Source organism: Lutra lutra, chromosome 10, assembly GCF_902655055.1.
Source record: "Lutra lutra chromosome 10, mLutLut1.2, whole genome shotgun sequence".
NCBI classification, from domain to species: Eukaryota; Metazoa; Chordata; class Mammalia; order Carnivora; family Mustelidae; genus Lutra; species Lutra lutra.
The window spans coordinates 62,310,198-62,321,053 of record NC_062287.1 but is presented as its reverse complement, the minus strand read 5'-3'; positions in this window follow the sequence as shown (position 1 = coordinate 62,321,053).

The following is a 10,856-nucleotide window of genomic DNA, read 5'->3' as shown; positions in this document are numbered from 1 at the left end:
CTCCCAGGCTGCTTAATTTGTTGGCATATAGTAACTCAAAATATGTTCTTATAATTGTTTGTATTTCCTTGATGTTGATCATGAAGCAACAGATTGATAATTATACAATAATAATAGGGGACTTCAACACCCCACTCACAGCAATGGACAATCATCTAAGCAGAAGATCTACAGGAAATAAGGGCTTTGAATGACAATGACACACTGGACCAGGTGGACTTCAAGGATATATAAGCATTCAATCCTAAAACAACAGAAAACATATTCTTCTTGAGTGCACATGGAACATTTTTCAGAACAGACCACATACTGGGTCACAAATAAGGTCTCAATGGGTACCAAAAGATTGGGATTATACCCAGTAATTTTCATTCTGCAATCCGTTAGAACTTGAACTCAATCACAAGAAGAAATTTGGAAGAAACTTAAACACTTGGAGGTTAAAGAGCATCTTACTAAAGAATGAATGGGTCAACCAGGAAATTAAAGAAGAAATTTAAAAATTCATGGAAACAAATGAAAATGAAAACACAACTGTTCAAAACCTTTGGGACACAGGAAAGGTGGTCCTAAGGGGGAAATATATAAACATCCAAGCCTTTCTCAAAAAATTAGATAAATCTCAAATAGACAATCTAACCTTATACATAAAGAAACTGAAGAAAAAACAACAAATAAAGCTTAAACCAAGCAGAAGAGAAATAATAAATATTAGAGCAGAAATCAATGAAACAGAAACCAAAAGAAGAGTAGAGCATATCAATAAAACTAGAAGCCAGTTCCTTGAAAGAATTAATAGGATTGATAAACCGCTAACCAGATTTATTTAAAAAAAGAGAAAGGAACCAAATTAATAAATTGAAACATATAATGTATTTTTATCTCCAGGAACAGGTCTGTGAATCGCCAGGTTTACACACTTCACAGCACGCACCATAGCACATACCCTCCCCAATGTCCATAACCCCACCCCACTCCCCCCAGCAACTCTCAGTTTGTTCTGTGAGATTAAGAGTCACTTATGGTTTGTCTACCTCCTGATCCCATCTTGTTTCATTTATTCTTCTCCTACCTCCCTAACCCCCCACGTTGCATCTCCACTTCCTCATATTAGGGAGATCATATGATAGTTGTCTTTCTCCGATTGACTTATTTCACTAAGCATGATACACTCTAGTTCCATCCACATCATCGCAAATGGCAAGATTTCATTTCTTTTGATGGCTGCATAGTATTCCATTGTGTATATATACCACATCTTCTCTATCCATTCATCTGTTGATGGACATGTAGGTTCTTTCTATAGTTTGGCTATTGTAGACATTGCTGCTATAAACATTCGGGTGCAAGTGCCCCTTCAGATCACTACGTTTGTATATTTAGGGTAAATACCCAGCAGTGCAAATGCTGGGTCATAGGGTAGTTCTATTTTCAACATTTTGAGGAACCTCCATGCTGTTTTCCAGAGTGGTTGCACCAGCTTGCATTCCCACCAACAGTGTAGGAGGGTACCCCTTTCTCCGCATCCTTGCCAGCATCTGTCATTTCCTGACTTGTTAATTTTAGCCAATCCGACTGGTGTGAGGTGAAATCTCATTGTGGTATTGATTTGTATTTCCTTGATGCTGAGTGATATGGAGCACATTTTCATGTGTCTGTTGGCCATCTGGATGTCTTCTTTGCAGAAATGTCTGTTCATGTCCTCTGCCCATTTCTTGATTGGATTATTTGTTCTTTGGGTGTTGAGTTTGCTAAGATCTTTATAGATTTTGGACACTAGCCCTTTATCTGATATGTCATTTGCAAATATCTTCTCCCATTCTGTCAGTTGTCTTTTGGTTTTTTTAACTGTTTCCTTTGCTGTGCAAAAGCTTTTGATCTTGATAAAATCCCAATAGTTCATTTTTGCCCTTGCTTCCCTTGCCTTTGGCGATGTTCCTAGGAAGATGTTGCTGTGGCTGAGGTCGAAGAGGTTGCTGCCTGTGTTCTCCTCAAGGATTTGGATTGATTCCTTTCTCACATTGAAGTCCTTCATCCATTTTGAGTCTATTTTCGTGTGTGGTGTAAGGAAATGGTCCAATTTCATTTTTCTGTGTGTGGCCATCCAATTTTCCCAATACCACTTGTCAAAGAGGCTGTCTTTTTTCCATTGGACATTCTTTCCTGCTTTGTCGAAGATGAGTTGACCATAGAGTTGAGGGTTCATTTCTGGGCTCTCTATTCTGTTCCATTGATCTATGTGTCTGTTTTTGTGCCAGTACCATGCTGTCTTGATGATGACAGCTTTGTAATAGAGCTTGAAGTCCGGAATTGTGATGCCACCAACTTTGGCTTTCTTTTTCAATATTCCTTTGGCTATTCGAGGTCTTTTCTGGTTCCATATAAATTTTAGGATGATTTGTTCCATTTCTTTGAAAAAAATGGATGGTACTTTGATAGGAATTGCATTAAATGTGTAGATTGCTTTAGGTAGCATAGACATTTTCACAATATTTATTCTTCCAATCCAGGAGCATGGAACATTTTTCCATTTCTTTGTGTCTTCCTCAATTTCTTTCATGAGTACTTTATAGTTTTCTGTGTATAGATTCTTAGCCTCTTTGGTTAGGTTTATTCCTAGCTATCTTATAGTTTTGGGTGCAATTATAAATGGGATGGACTCCTTAATTTCTCTTTGTTCTGTCTTGTTGTTGGTGTAGAGAAATGCAACTGATTTCTGTGCATTGATTTTATATCCTGATACTTTACTGAATTCCTGTACAAGTTGTAGCAGTTTTGGAGTGGAGTCTTTTGGGTTTTCCACATAGAGTATCATATCATCTGCGAAGAGTGATAGTTTGACTTCTTCTTTGCCGATTTGGATGCCTTTAATTTCCTTTTGTTGTCTGATTGCTGAGGCTAGGACTTCTAGTACTATGTTGAATAGCAGTGGTGATAACGGACATCCCTGCCATGTTCCTGACCTTAGTGGAAAAGCTTCCAGTTTTTCCCCATTGAGAATGATATTTGCGGTGGGTTTTTCATAGATGGCTTTGATAATATTGAGGTGTGCGCCCTCTATCCCTACACTTTGAAGAGTTTTGATCAAGAAGGGATGCTGTACTTTGTCAAATGCTTTTTCAGCATCTATGGAGAGTATCATATGGTTCTTGCTTTTTCTTTTATTAATGTGTTGTGTCACATTGATTGATTTGCGGATGTTGAACCAACCTTGCAGCCCTGGAATAAATCCCACTTGGTCGTGGTGAATAACCCTTTTAATGTACTTTTGAATCCTATTGGCTGGTATTTTGGCGAGAATTTTTGCATCTGTGTTCATCAAGGATATTGGTCTGTAGTTCTCTTTTTTGATGGGATCCTTGTCTGGTTTTGGGATCAAGGTGATGCTGGCCTCATAAAATGAGTTTGGAAGTTTTCCTTCTATTTCTATTTTTTGGAACAGTTTCAGGAGAATAGGAATTAGTTCTTCTTTAAATGTTTGGTAGAATTCCCCCGGGAAGCCGTCTGGCCCTGGGCTTTGTTTGTTTGGAGAATTTTGATGACTGTTTCAATCTCCTTACTGGTTATGGGTCTGCTCAGGGTTTCTATTTCTTCCTGGTTCAGTTGTGGTAGTTTATATGTCTCTAGGAATGCATCCATTTCTTCCAGATTGTCAAATTTGTTGGCGTAGAGTTGCTCATAGTATGTTCTTATAATTGTCTGTATTTCTTTGGTGTTCATTGTGATCTCTCCTCTTTCATTCATGATTTTATTTATTTGGGTCCTTTCTCTTTTCTTTTTGATAAGTCTGGCCAGGGGTTTATCAATCTTATTAATTCTTTCAAAAACCAGCTCCTAGTTTCATTGATTTGTTCTATTGTTTTTTCGGTTTCTATTTAATTGATTTCTGCTCTGATCTTTATGATTTCTCTTCCCCTGCTGGGTTTAGGGTTTCTTTCTTGTTCTTTCTCCAGCTCCTTTAGGTGTAGGGTTAGGTTGTGTACCTGGGACCTTTCTTGTTTCTTGAGAAAGGCTTGTACCGCTATATATTTTCCTCTCAGGACTGCCTTTGTTGTGTCCCACAGATTCTGAACCGTTGTGTTTCCATTATCATTTGTTTCCATGAATTTTTTCAATTCTTCTTTAATTTCCTGGTTGACCCATTCATTCTTTAGAAGGATGCTGTTTAGTCTCCATGTATTTGGGTTCTTTCCAAATTTCCTCTTGTGATTGAGTTCTAGCTTCAGAGCATTGTGGTCTGAAAATATGTGGGGAATGATTCCAATCTTTTGATACTGGTGAGACCTGATTTAGGACCCAGGATGTGGTCTATTCTGGAGAATGTTCCATGTGCACTAGAGAAGAATGTGTATTCTGTTGCTTTGGGATGAAATGTTCTGAATATATCTGTGATGTCCATCTGGTCCAGTGTGTCATTTAAGGCCTTTATTTCCTTGGATGATCTGTCCATTTCAGTGAGGGGAGTGTTAAAGTCCCCTACTATTATTGTATTATTTTCGATGTGTTTCTTTGATTTTTTTATTAATTGGTTTATATAGTTGGCTGCTCCCACGTTAGGGGCATAGATATTTAAAATTGTTAGATCTTCTTGTTGGACAGTTCCTTTGAGTATGATATAGTGTCCTTCCTCATCTCTTATTATAGTCTTTGGCTTAAAATCTAATTGATCTGATATAAGGATTGCCACTCCTGCTTTCTTCTGATGTCCATTATCATGGTAAATTCTTTTCCACCCCCTCACTTTAAATCTGGAGGTGTCTTCGGGTTTAAAATGAGTTTCTTGTAGGCAACATATAGATGGGTTTTGTTTTTTATCCATTCTGATACCCTGTGTCTTTTGATTGGGGCATTTAGCCCATTAACATTCAGGGTAAGTATTGAGAGATATGAATTTAGTGCCATTGTATTGCCTGTAAGGTGACTGTTACTGTATATAGTCTCTGTTCCTTTCTGATCTACTACTTTCAGGCTCTCTCTTTGCTTAGAGGACCCCTTTCAATATTTCCTGTAGAGCTGGTTTGGTGTTTGCAAATTCTTTCAGTTTTTGTTTGTCCTGGAGCTTTTAATCTCTCCTTCTATTTTCAATGATAGCCTAGCTGGATATAGTATTCTTGGCTGCATGTTTTTCTCGTTGAGTGCTCTGAATATATCATGCCAGCTCTTTCTGGCCTGCCAGGTCTCTGTGGATAAGTCTGCTGCCAATCTAATATTTTTACCATTGTACGTTACAGACTTCTTTTCCCAGGCTGCTTTCAGGATCTTTTCTTTGTCACTAAGACTTGTAAATTTTACTATTAGGTGACGGGATGTGGACCTATTCTTATTGATTTTGCGGGGGGTTCTCTGAACCTCCTGGATTTTGATGCTTGTTCCCTTTGCCATATTGGGGAAATTCTCTACAATAATTCTCTCCAATATACCTTCTGCCCCCTCTCTCTTGTTTCTTCTTCTGGAATCCCAATTATTCTAATGTTGTTTCGTCTTATGGTGTCACTTATCTCTCGAATTCTCCCCTCGTGGTCCAGTAGCTGTTTGTCCCTCTTTTGCTCAGCTTCTTTATTCTCTGTCATTTGGTCTTCTATATCGCTAATTCTTTCTTCTGCCTCATTATCCTAGCAGTGAGAGCCTCCATTTTTTATTGCACTTCATTAATAGCTTTTTTAATTTCAACTTGGTTAGATTTTAGTTCTTTTATTTCTCCAGAAAGGCTTTTATATCTTCCAAGAGGGTTTCTCTAATATCTTCCATGCCTTTTTCGAGCCCGGCTAGAACCTTGAGAATCGTCATTCTGAACTCTAGATCTGACATATTACCAATGTCTGTATTGATTAAGTCCCTAGCCTTTGGTACTGCCTCTTGTTCTTCTTTTTGTGGTGAATTTTTCCGCCTTGTCGTTTTGTCCAGATAAGAATATATGAAGGAGCAAGTAAAATACTAAAAGTGTGGCAACAACCCCAGGAAAATATGCTTTAACCAAATCAGACGATATCCCAAATCATGTGGGGGGAGACAGGGGATAAAAAGAGGTTCAGAAAGAAAAAAAAAAGAAATGAAACAATTAAAAGAAGAAAACGAATAATGAAAATATATAAAAAGGACAAAAATATATAAATATTAGATAAACTAGTTAAAAAACATTAAAAAATAAAAGGGTAAAGGTTTTAAAAAATTTAGCTGAAGAAGAGAAAAAAAATTGAAAAAGAAAAAAAAATTAAATTAAGTGCAAGGCTAAAGAATCATGGGGAGAAAGCCATGAGTTCTGTGCTTTGATTTCTCCTCCTCTGGAATTCCTCTACTCTCCTTGGTATTGAAACTGCACTCCTTGGTAGGGGAACTTGGTCCTGGCTGGATTTCTTATTGATCTTCTGGGGTAGGAGCCTGTTGTAGTGATTCTCAAGTGTCTTTGCCCCAGGCGTAGTTGTACCACCCTTACCAGGGGCTGGGCTGAGTAATCTGCTCGGGTTTGCTTTCGGGAGCTTTTGTTCCCTGAGCACTTTCCATAGATTTCCGGTGGGCGGGAATGAAGGTGGCGGCCTCCCAGTCTCTTGCCCAGAGGATCCAAGAGCCCGGGGCCCCACTCCTCAGTGCACCCTCAGAGAACAGCGCCCAATTACTCCCGTCACCCTGGCCTCCAGCCACGCTCTGAGCTGACTGCCCCTGCAACCGGTTCAAGGCAACCCCGAGCTGAGTGCTCACTCCTTGGCTCTGTCTCTGTAGCCAGCTTCCCCGTTCTAATACCTGTAAGCTCTGCGACACTCAGACACCCCCGATCCTTCTGTGACCCTGCGGGACCTGAGGCCATGCTGACCCCGCGTGGGATTCACCCCTGTTAAGCCTCTAGAGTGATGTCCCTCAGCGGAACAGACTTTTAAAAGTCCCGATTTTGTGCTCTGCCACTTGCGGGGAGCTGGCCCCTCCCCCCACGGTCTATCTTCTCATCTGTATCTTTGGGGTAAATACCCAGTAGTGCAATCCCAGGGTCATAGGGAAGCTCTATATTTAATTTCTTGAGGAATCTCCACACTGTTCTCCAAAGTGGCTGCACCAACTTGCATTCCCACTAACAGTGTAAGAGGGTTCCCCTTTCTCCACATCCTCTCCAACACATGTTGTTTCCTGTCTTGCTAATTTTGGCCATTCTAAGTGGTGTAAGGTGGTATCTCAATGTGGTTTTAATTTGAATCTCCCTGATGGCTAGTGATGATGAACATTTTTTCATGTGTCTGATAGCCATTTGTATGTCTTCATTGGAGAAGTGTCTGTTCATATCTTCTGCCCATTTTTTTTTTAATCTGATTGTCTGTTTTGTGTGTGTTGAGTTTGAGGAGTTCTTTATAGATCCTGGATATCAACCCTTTGTCTGTACTGTCATTTGAAAATATCTTCTCCCATTCTGTGGGTTGCCTCTTTGTTTTCTTGACTGTTTAGTTTGCTGTGCAGAATCTTTTGATTTTGATGAAGTCCCAAAAGTTCATTTTTGCTTTTTTTTCCTTTGCCTTTGGAGACATATCTTGAAAGAAATTGCTGTGGGTGATATCGAAGAGATTACTGCCTATGTTCTCCTCTAGGATTCTGATGGATTCCTGTCTCACATTGAGGTCTTTTATCCATTTTGAGTTTATTTTTGTGTACGGTGTAAGAGAATGGTTGAGTTTCATTCTTCTACATATAGCTGCCCAATTTTTCCAGCACCATTTATTGAAGAGACTGTCTTTTTTCCACTGTACATTTTTTCCTGTTTTGTTGAAGATTATTTGACCATAGAGTTGAGGGTCCATATCTGGGCTCTCTACTCTGTTCCACTGGTCTATGTGTCTGTTTTTATGCCAGTACCATGCTGTCTTGCTGTAGTTCCTTGAGTACAGATCCTTTACCTCTTTAGTTTGGTTTATTCCCAGGTATCTTATGGTTCTTGGTACTATAGTAAGGAGAGACAAGATGGCGGGGAAGTAGCAGGAGGTGCAGTTTCAACCTGTACCCGAAAGTGAGCTGATTACCTACTAAAGAACTCTGGTCACCCATAAAATCAGCCTGAGATCAAAATTAAATATATTTAAATGTTATACTCAATTAATTTGTAAAAACTTTTTATATATTAAATTTAATATGCAAAAAGACATAATGGATTGAGTACACTTATATGTTGCTGGTAAAACGCGAAATGTTTAACACATAAGAATTCATTCATCTTTTTATATCAAGAATCTCAAATAGGTTTTTTACTTCGGTTTTAGTAGTTCCACACACAAGAATTTATTCTAAAGGAAAAAATCAGTCATATACCCAGAGGTCAGCATTGCTATTTTTATTTTATTTATTTTATTTTTTAAGGATTTTATTTATTTATTTGATAGAGAGAGAGAGAGGGAATACAAGCTGGGGAGTGGGAGAGGGAGAAGCAGGCTTCCTGCTGAGCAGGAGCCGATATGGGTCTCAGTCCAGGAACCCTGGAATCATGCCTTGAGCCAAAGGCAGATGCCTAGTGACTAAGCCACCCAGGAGCCCCAGCATTGTTCTTTTTGGAAATACACACACACACACACTCTAAATGTATAACAGTGATGAAATAGCCAATTCTATTACAAAGCATCCATATGATATAACATTATGTCATCACATAAAAATATCTTCAAGGCTATTTATTCACATAAGAATTAAGATTTATTAAATACTCATTAAATGCCAGGTGCTATTCTAAATGCCTTACATTTATATTTGCTAATTTATTTAATCCTCACAAAGACTATGGAATCTAACTATTATTGCCAGTTTATAGTTTAGAGATGTGCAGAGAGGTACAGAGAGGTTAAGAAACATGTTCAATGAAATAAGTCAATCAGAGAAAGACAATTATCATATGATCTCACTGATATGAGGAATTTGAGAGGCAAAGTGGGGGGCTTGGGGAGTAGGGAAGGAAAAAGTGAAACAAGATGGGATCAGGAGGGAGACAAATCATTAGAGACTCCTAATCTCACAAAACAAACTGAGGGTTGCTGGCGGTAGGGGGGTAGGGAGAGGGTGGTTGGGTTATGGACTTTGGGGAGGGTATGTGCTATGGTGAGTGCTGTGAAATGTGTAAGCCTGGTGATTCACAGACCTATACCCCTGGGGCTAATAATACATTATATGTTAATAAAAAATCAAAAAACTAAAAAATGAAAAATGCTCAAAGTTACATGAGTAAGTGGGGATGTATTGAATTCAAACCATGGTACTCTGACAAGTGACCCCAGACTCTCTTTGTCACTGCCCTATATAGCTGCCATATAATGTAGGGGAGAAATTCACTATGTATTAATAAGTGAAAAAAAAAGCCCTATCTTATGTGCACATATCAATTCTATAAAATGCATGCCTGCCATCCAAATTGGCAAAGAAGAAGTCAAACTCTCACTCTTTGCAGATGATATAATATTTTAGGTTGAAAACCCAAAAGACTGCTAGAACTCCAAAACTGCTAGAACTCATACAGGAATTCAATAAATTGTCAGGATATAAAATCAATGCACAGAAATCAGTTGCATTTCTATACACCAAGAACAAGACAGAAGAAAGAGAAATTAAGGAGTCGATGCTATTAACAGTTGCACCCAAAATCATAAGATACCTAGGAATAAATCTAACCAAAGGGTCAAAGAATCTGTACTCAGAAAACTATAGAGTACTCATGAAAGAAATTGAGGAAGACACAAAGAAATGGAAAAACATTCCATGCTCATGGATCAGAAGAACAAATATTGTAAAAAAAAAAAAAGTCTAAGCTAACGAGAGCAATCTACACATTTAATGCAATCCCTATCAAAATACCATCAACTTTTTTCAATGAAATGGAACAAATGATCCTAAAATTTATATGGAACCAGAAAAGACCCCAAATAGCCAGAGGAATGTTGAAAAAGAAAGCCAAAGTTGGCGGCATCACAATTCCAGACTTCAAACTCTATTACAAAGCTGTCATCAACAAGATAGTATGGTACTGGCACAGAAACAGACACATAGATCAATGGAACAGAATAGAGAGCCCAGAAATAGACCCTCAACTCTATGGTCAACTAATCTTCGACAAAGCAGGAAAGAATGTCCAATGGAAAAAAGACAGCCTCTTTGACAAGTGGTGTTGGGAAAATTGGACAGCCATTTGCAGAAGAATGAAACTGGACCATTTCCTTATACCACATACAAAAATAGATGCAAAATGGGATGAAAGACCTCAATGTGAGACAGGAATTCATCAAAATCCTTGAGGATAACACAGGCAGAAACCTCTTCTTCAACCTCAGCTGCAGCAACTTCTTCCTAGAAACATCACCAAAGGCAAATAAACTATTGGGACTTCATCAAGTTCAAAAGCTTTTGCACAGCAAAGGAAACAGTTAATGGAAACAAAAGACAACTGACAGAATGGGAGAAGATATTTGCAAATGACATATCAGATAAAGGGATAGTGTCCAAAATCTATAAATAACTGATCAAACTCAACACCCAAAGGTCAATTAACCCAATCAAGAAATGGGTAGAGGACATGAACAGACATTTCTGCAAAGAAGACATCCAAATGGCCAACAGACACATGAAAAAGTGTTCCACATCACTCGGCATCAGAGAAATACAAATCAAAACCCAGAGAGTTACCTCCTCACACCAGTCAGAATGGCTAAAATTAACAAGTCAGGAAATGACAGGTGTTGTCAAGGATCAAAGAAAGGGGACCCTTCCTACACTGTTGGTGTGAATGCAAGCTGGTACAGCCACTCTGGAAAACAGTATGGAGGTTCCTCAAAAAGTTGAAAATGGAGCTACCCTATGACACAGCAACGGAACTACTGGATATTTACCATAAAGATTCAAATGTA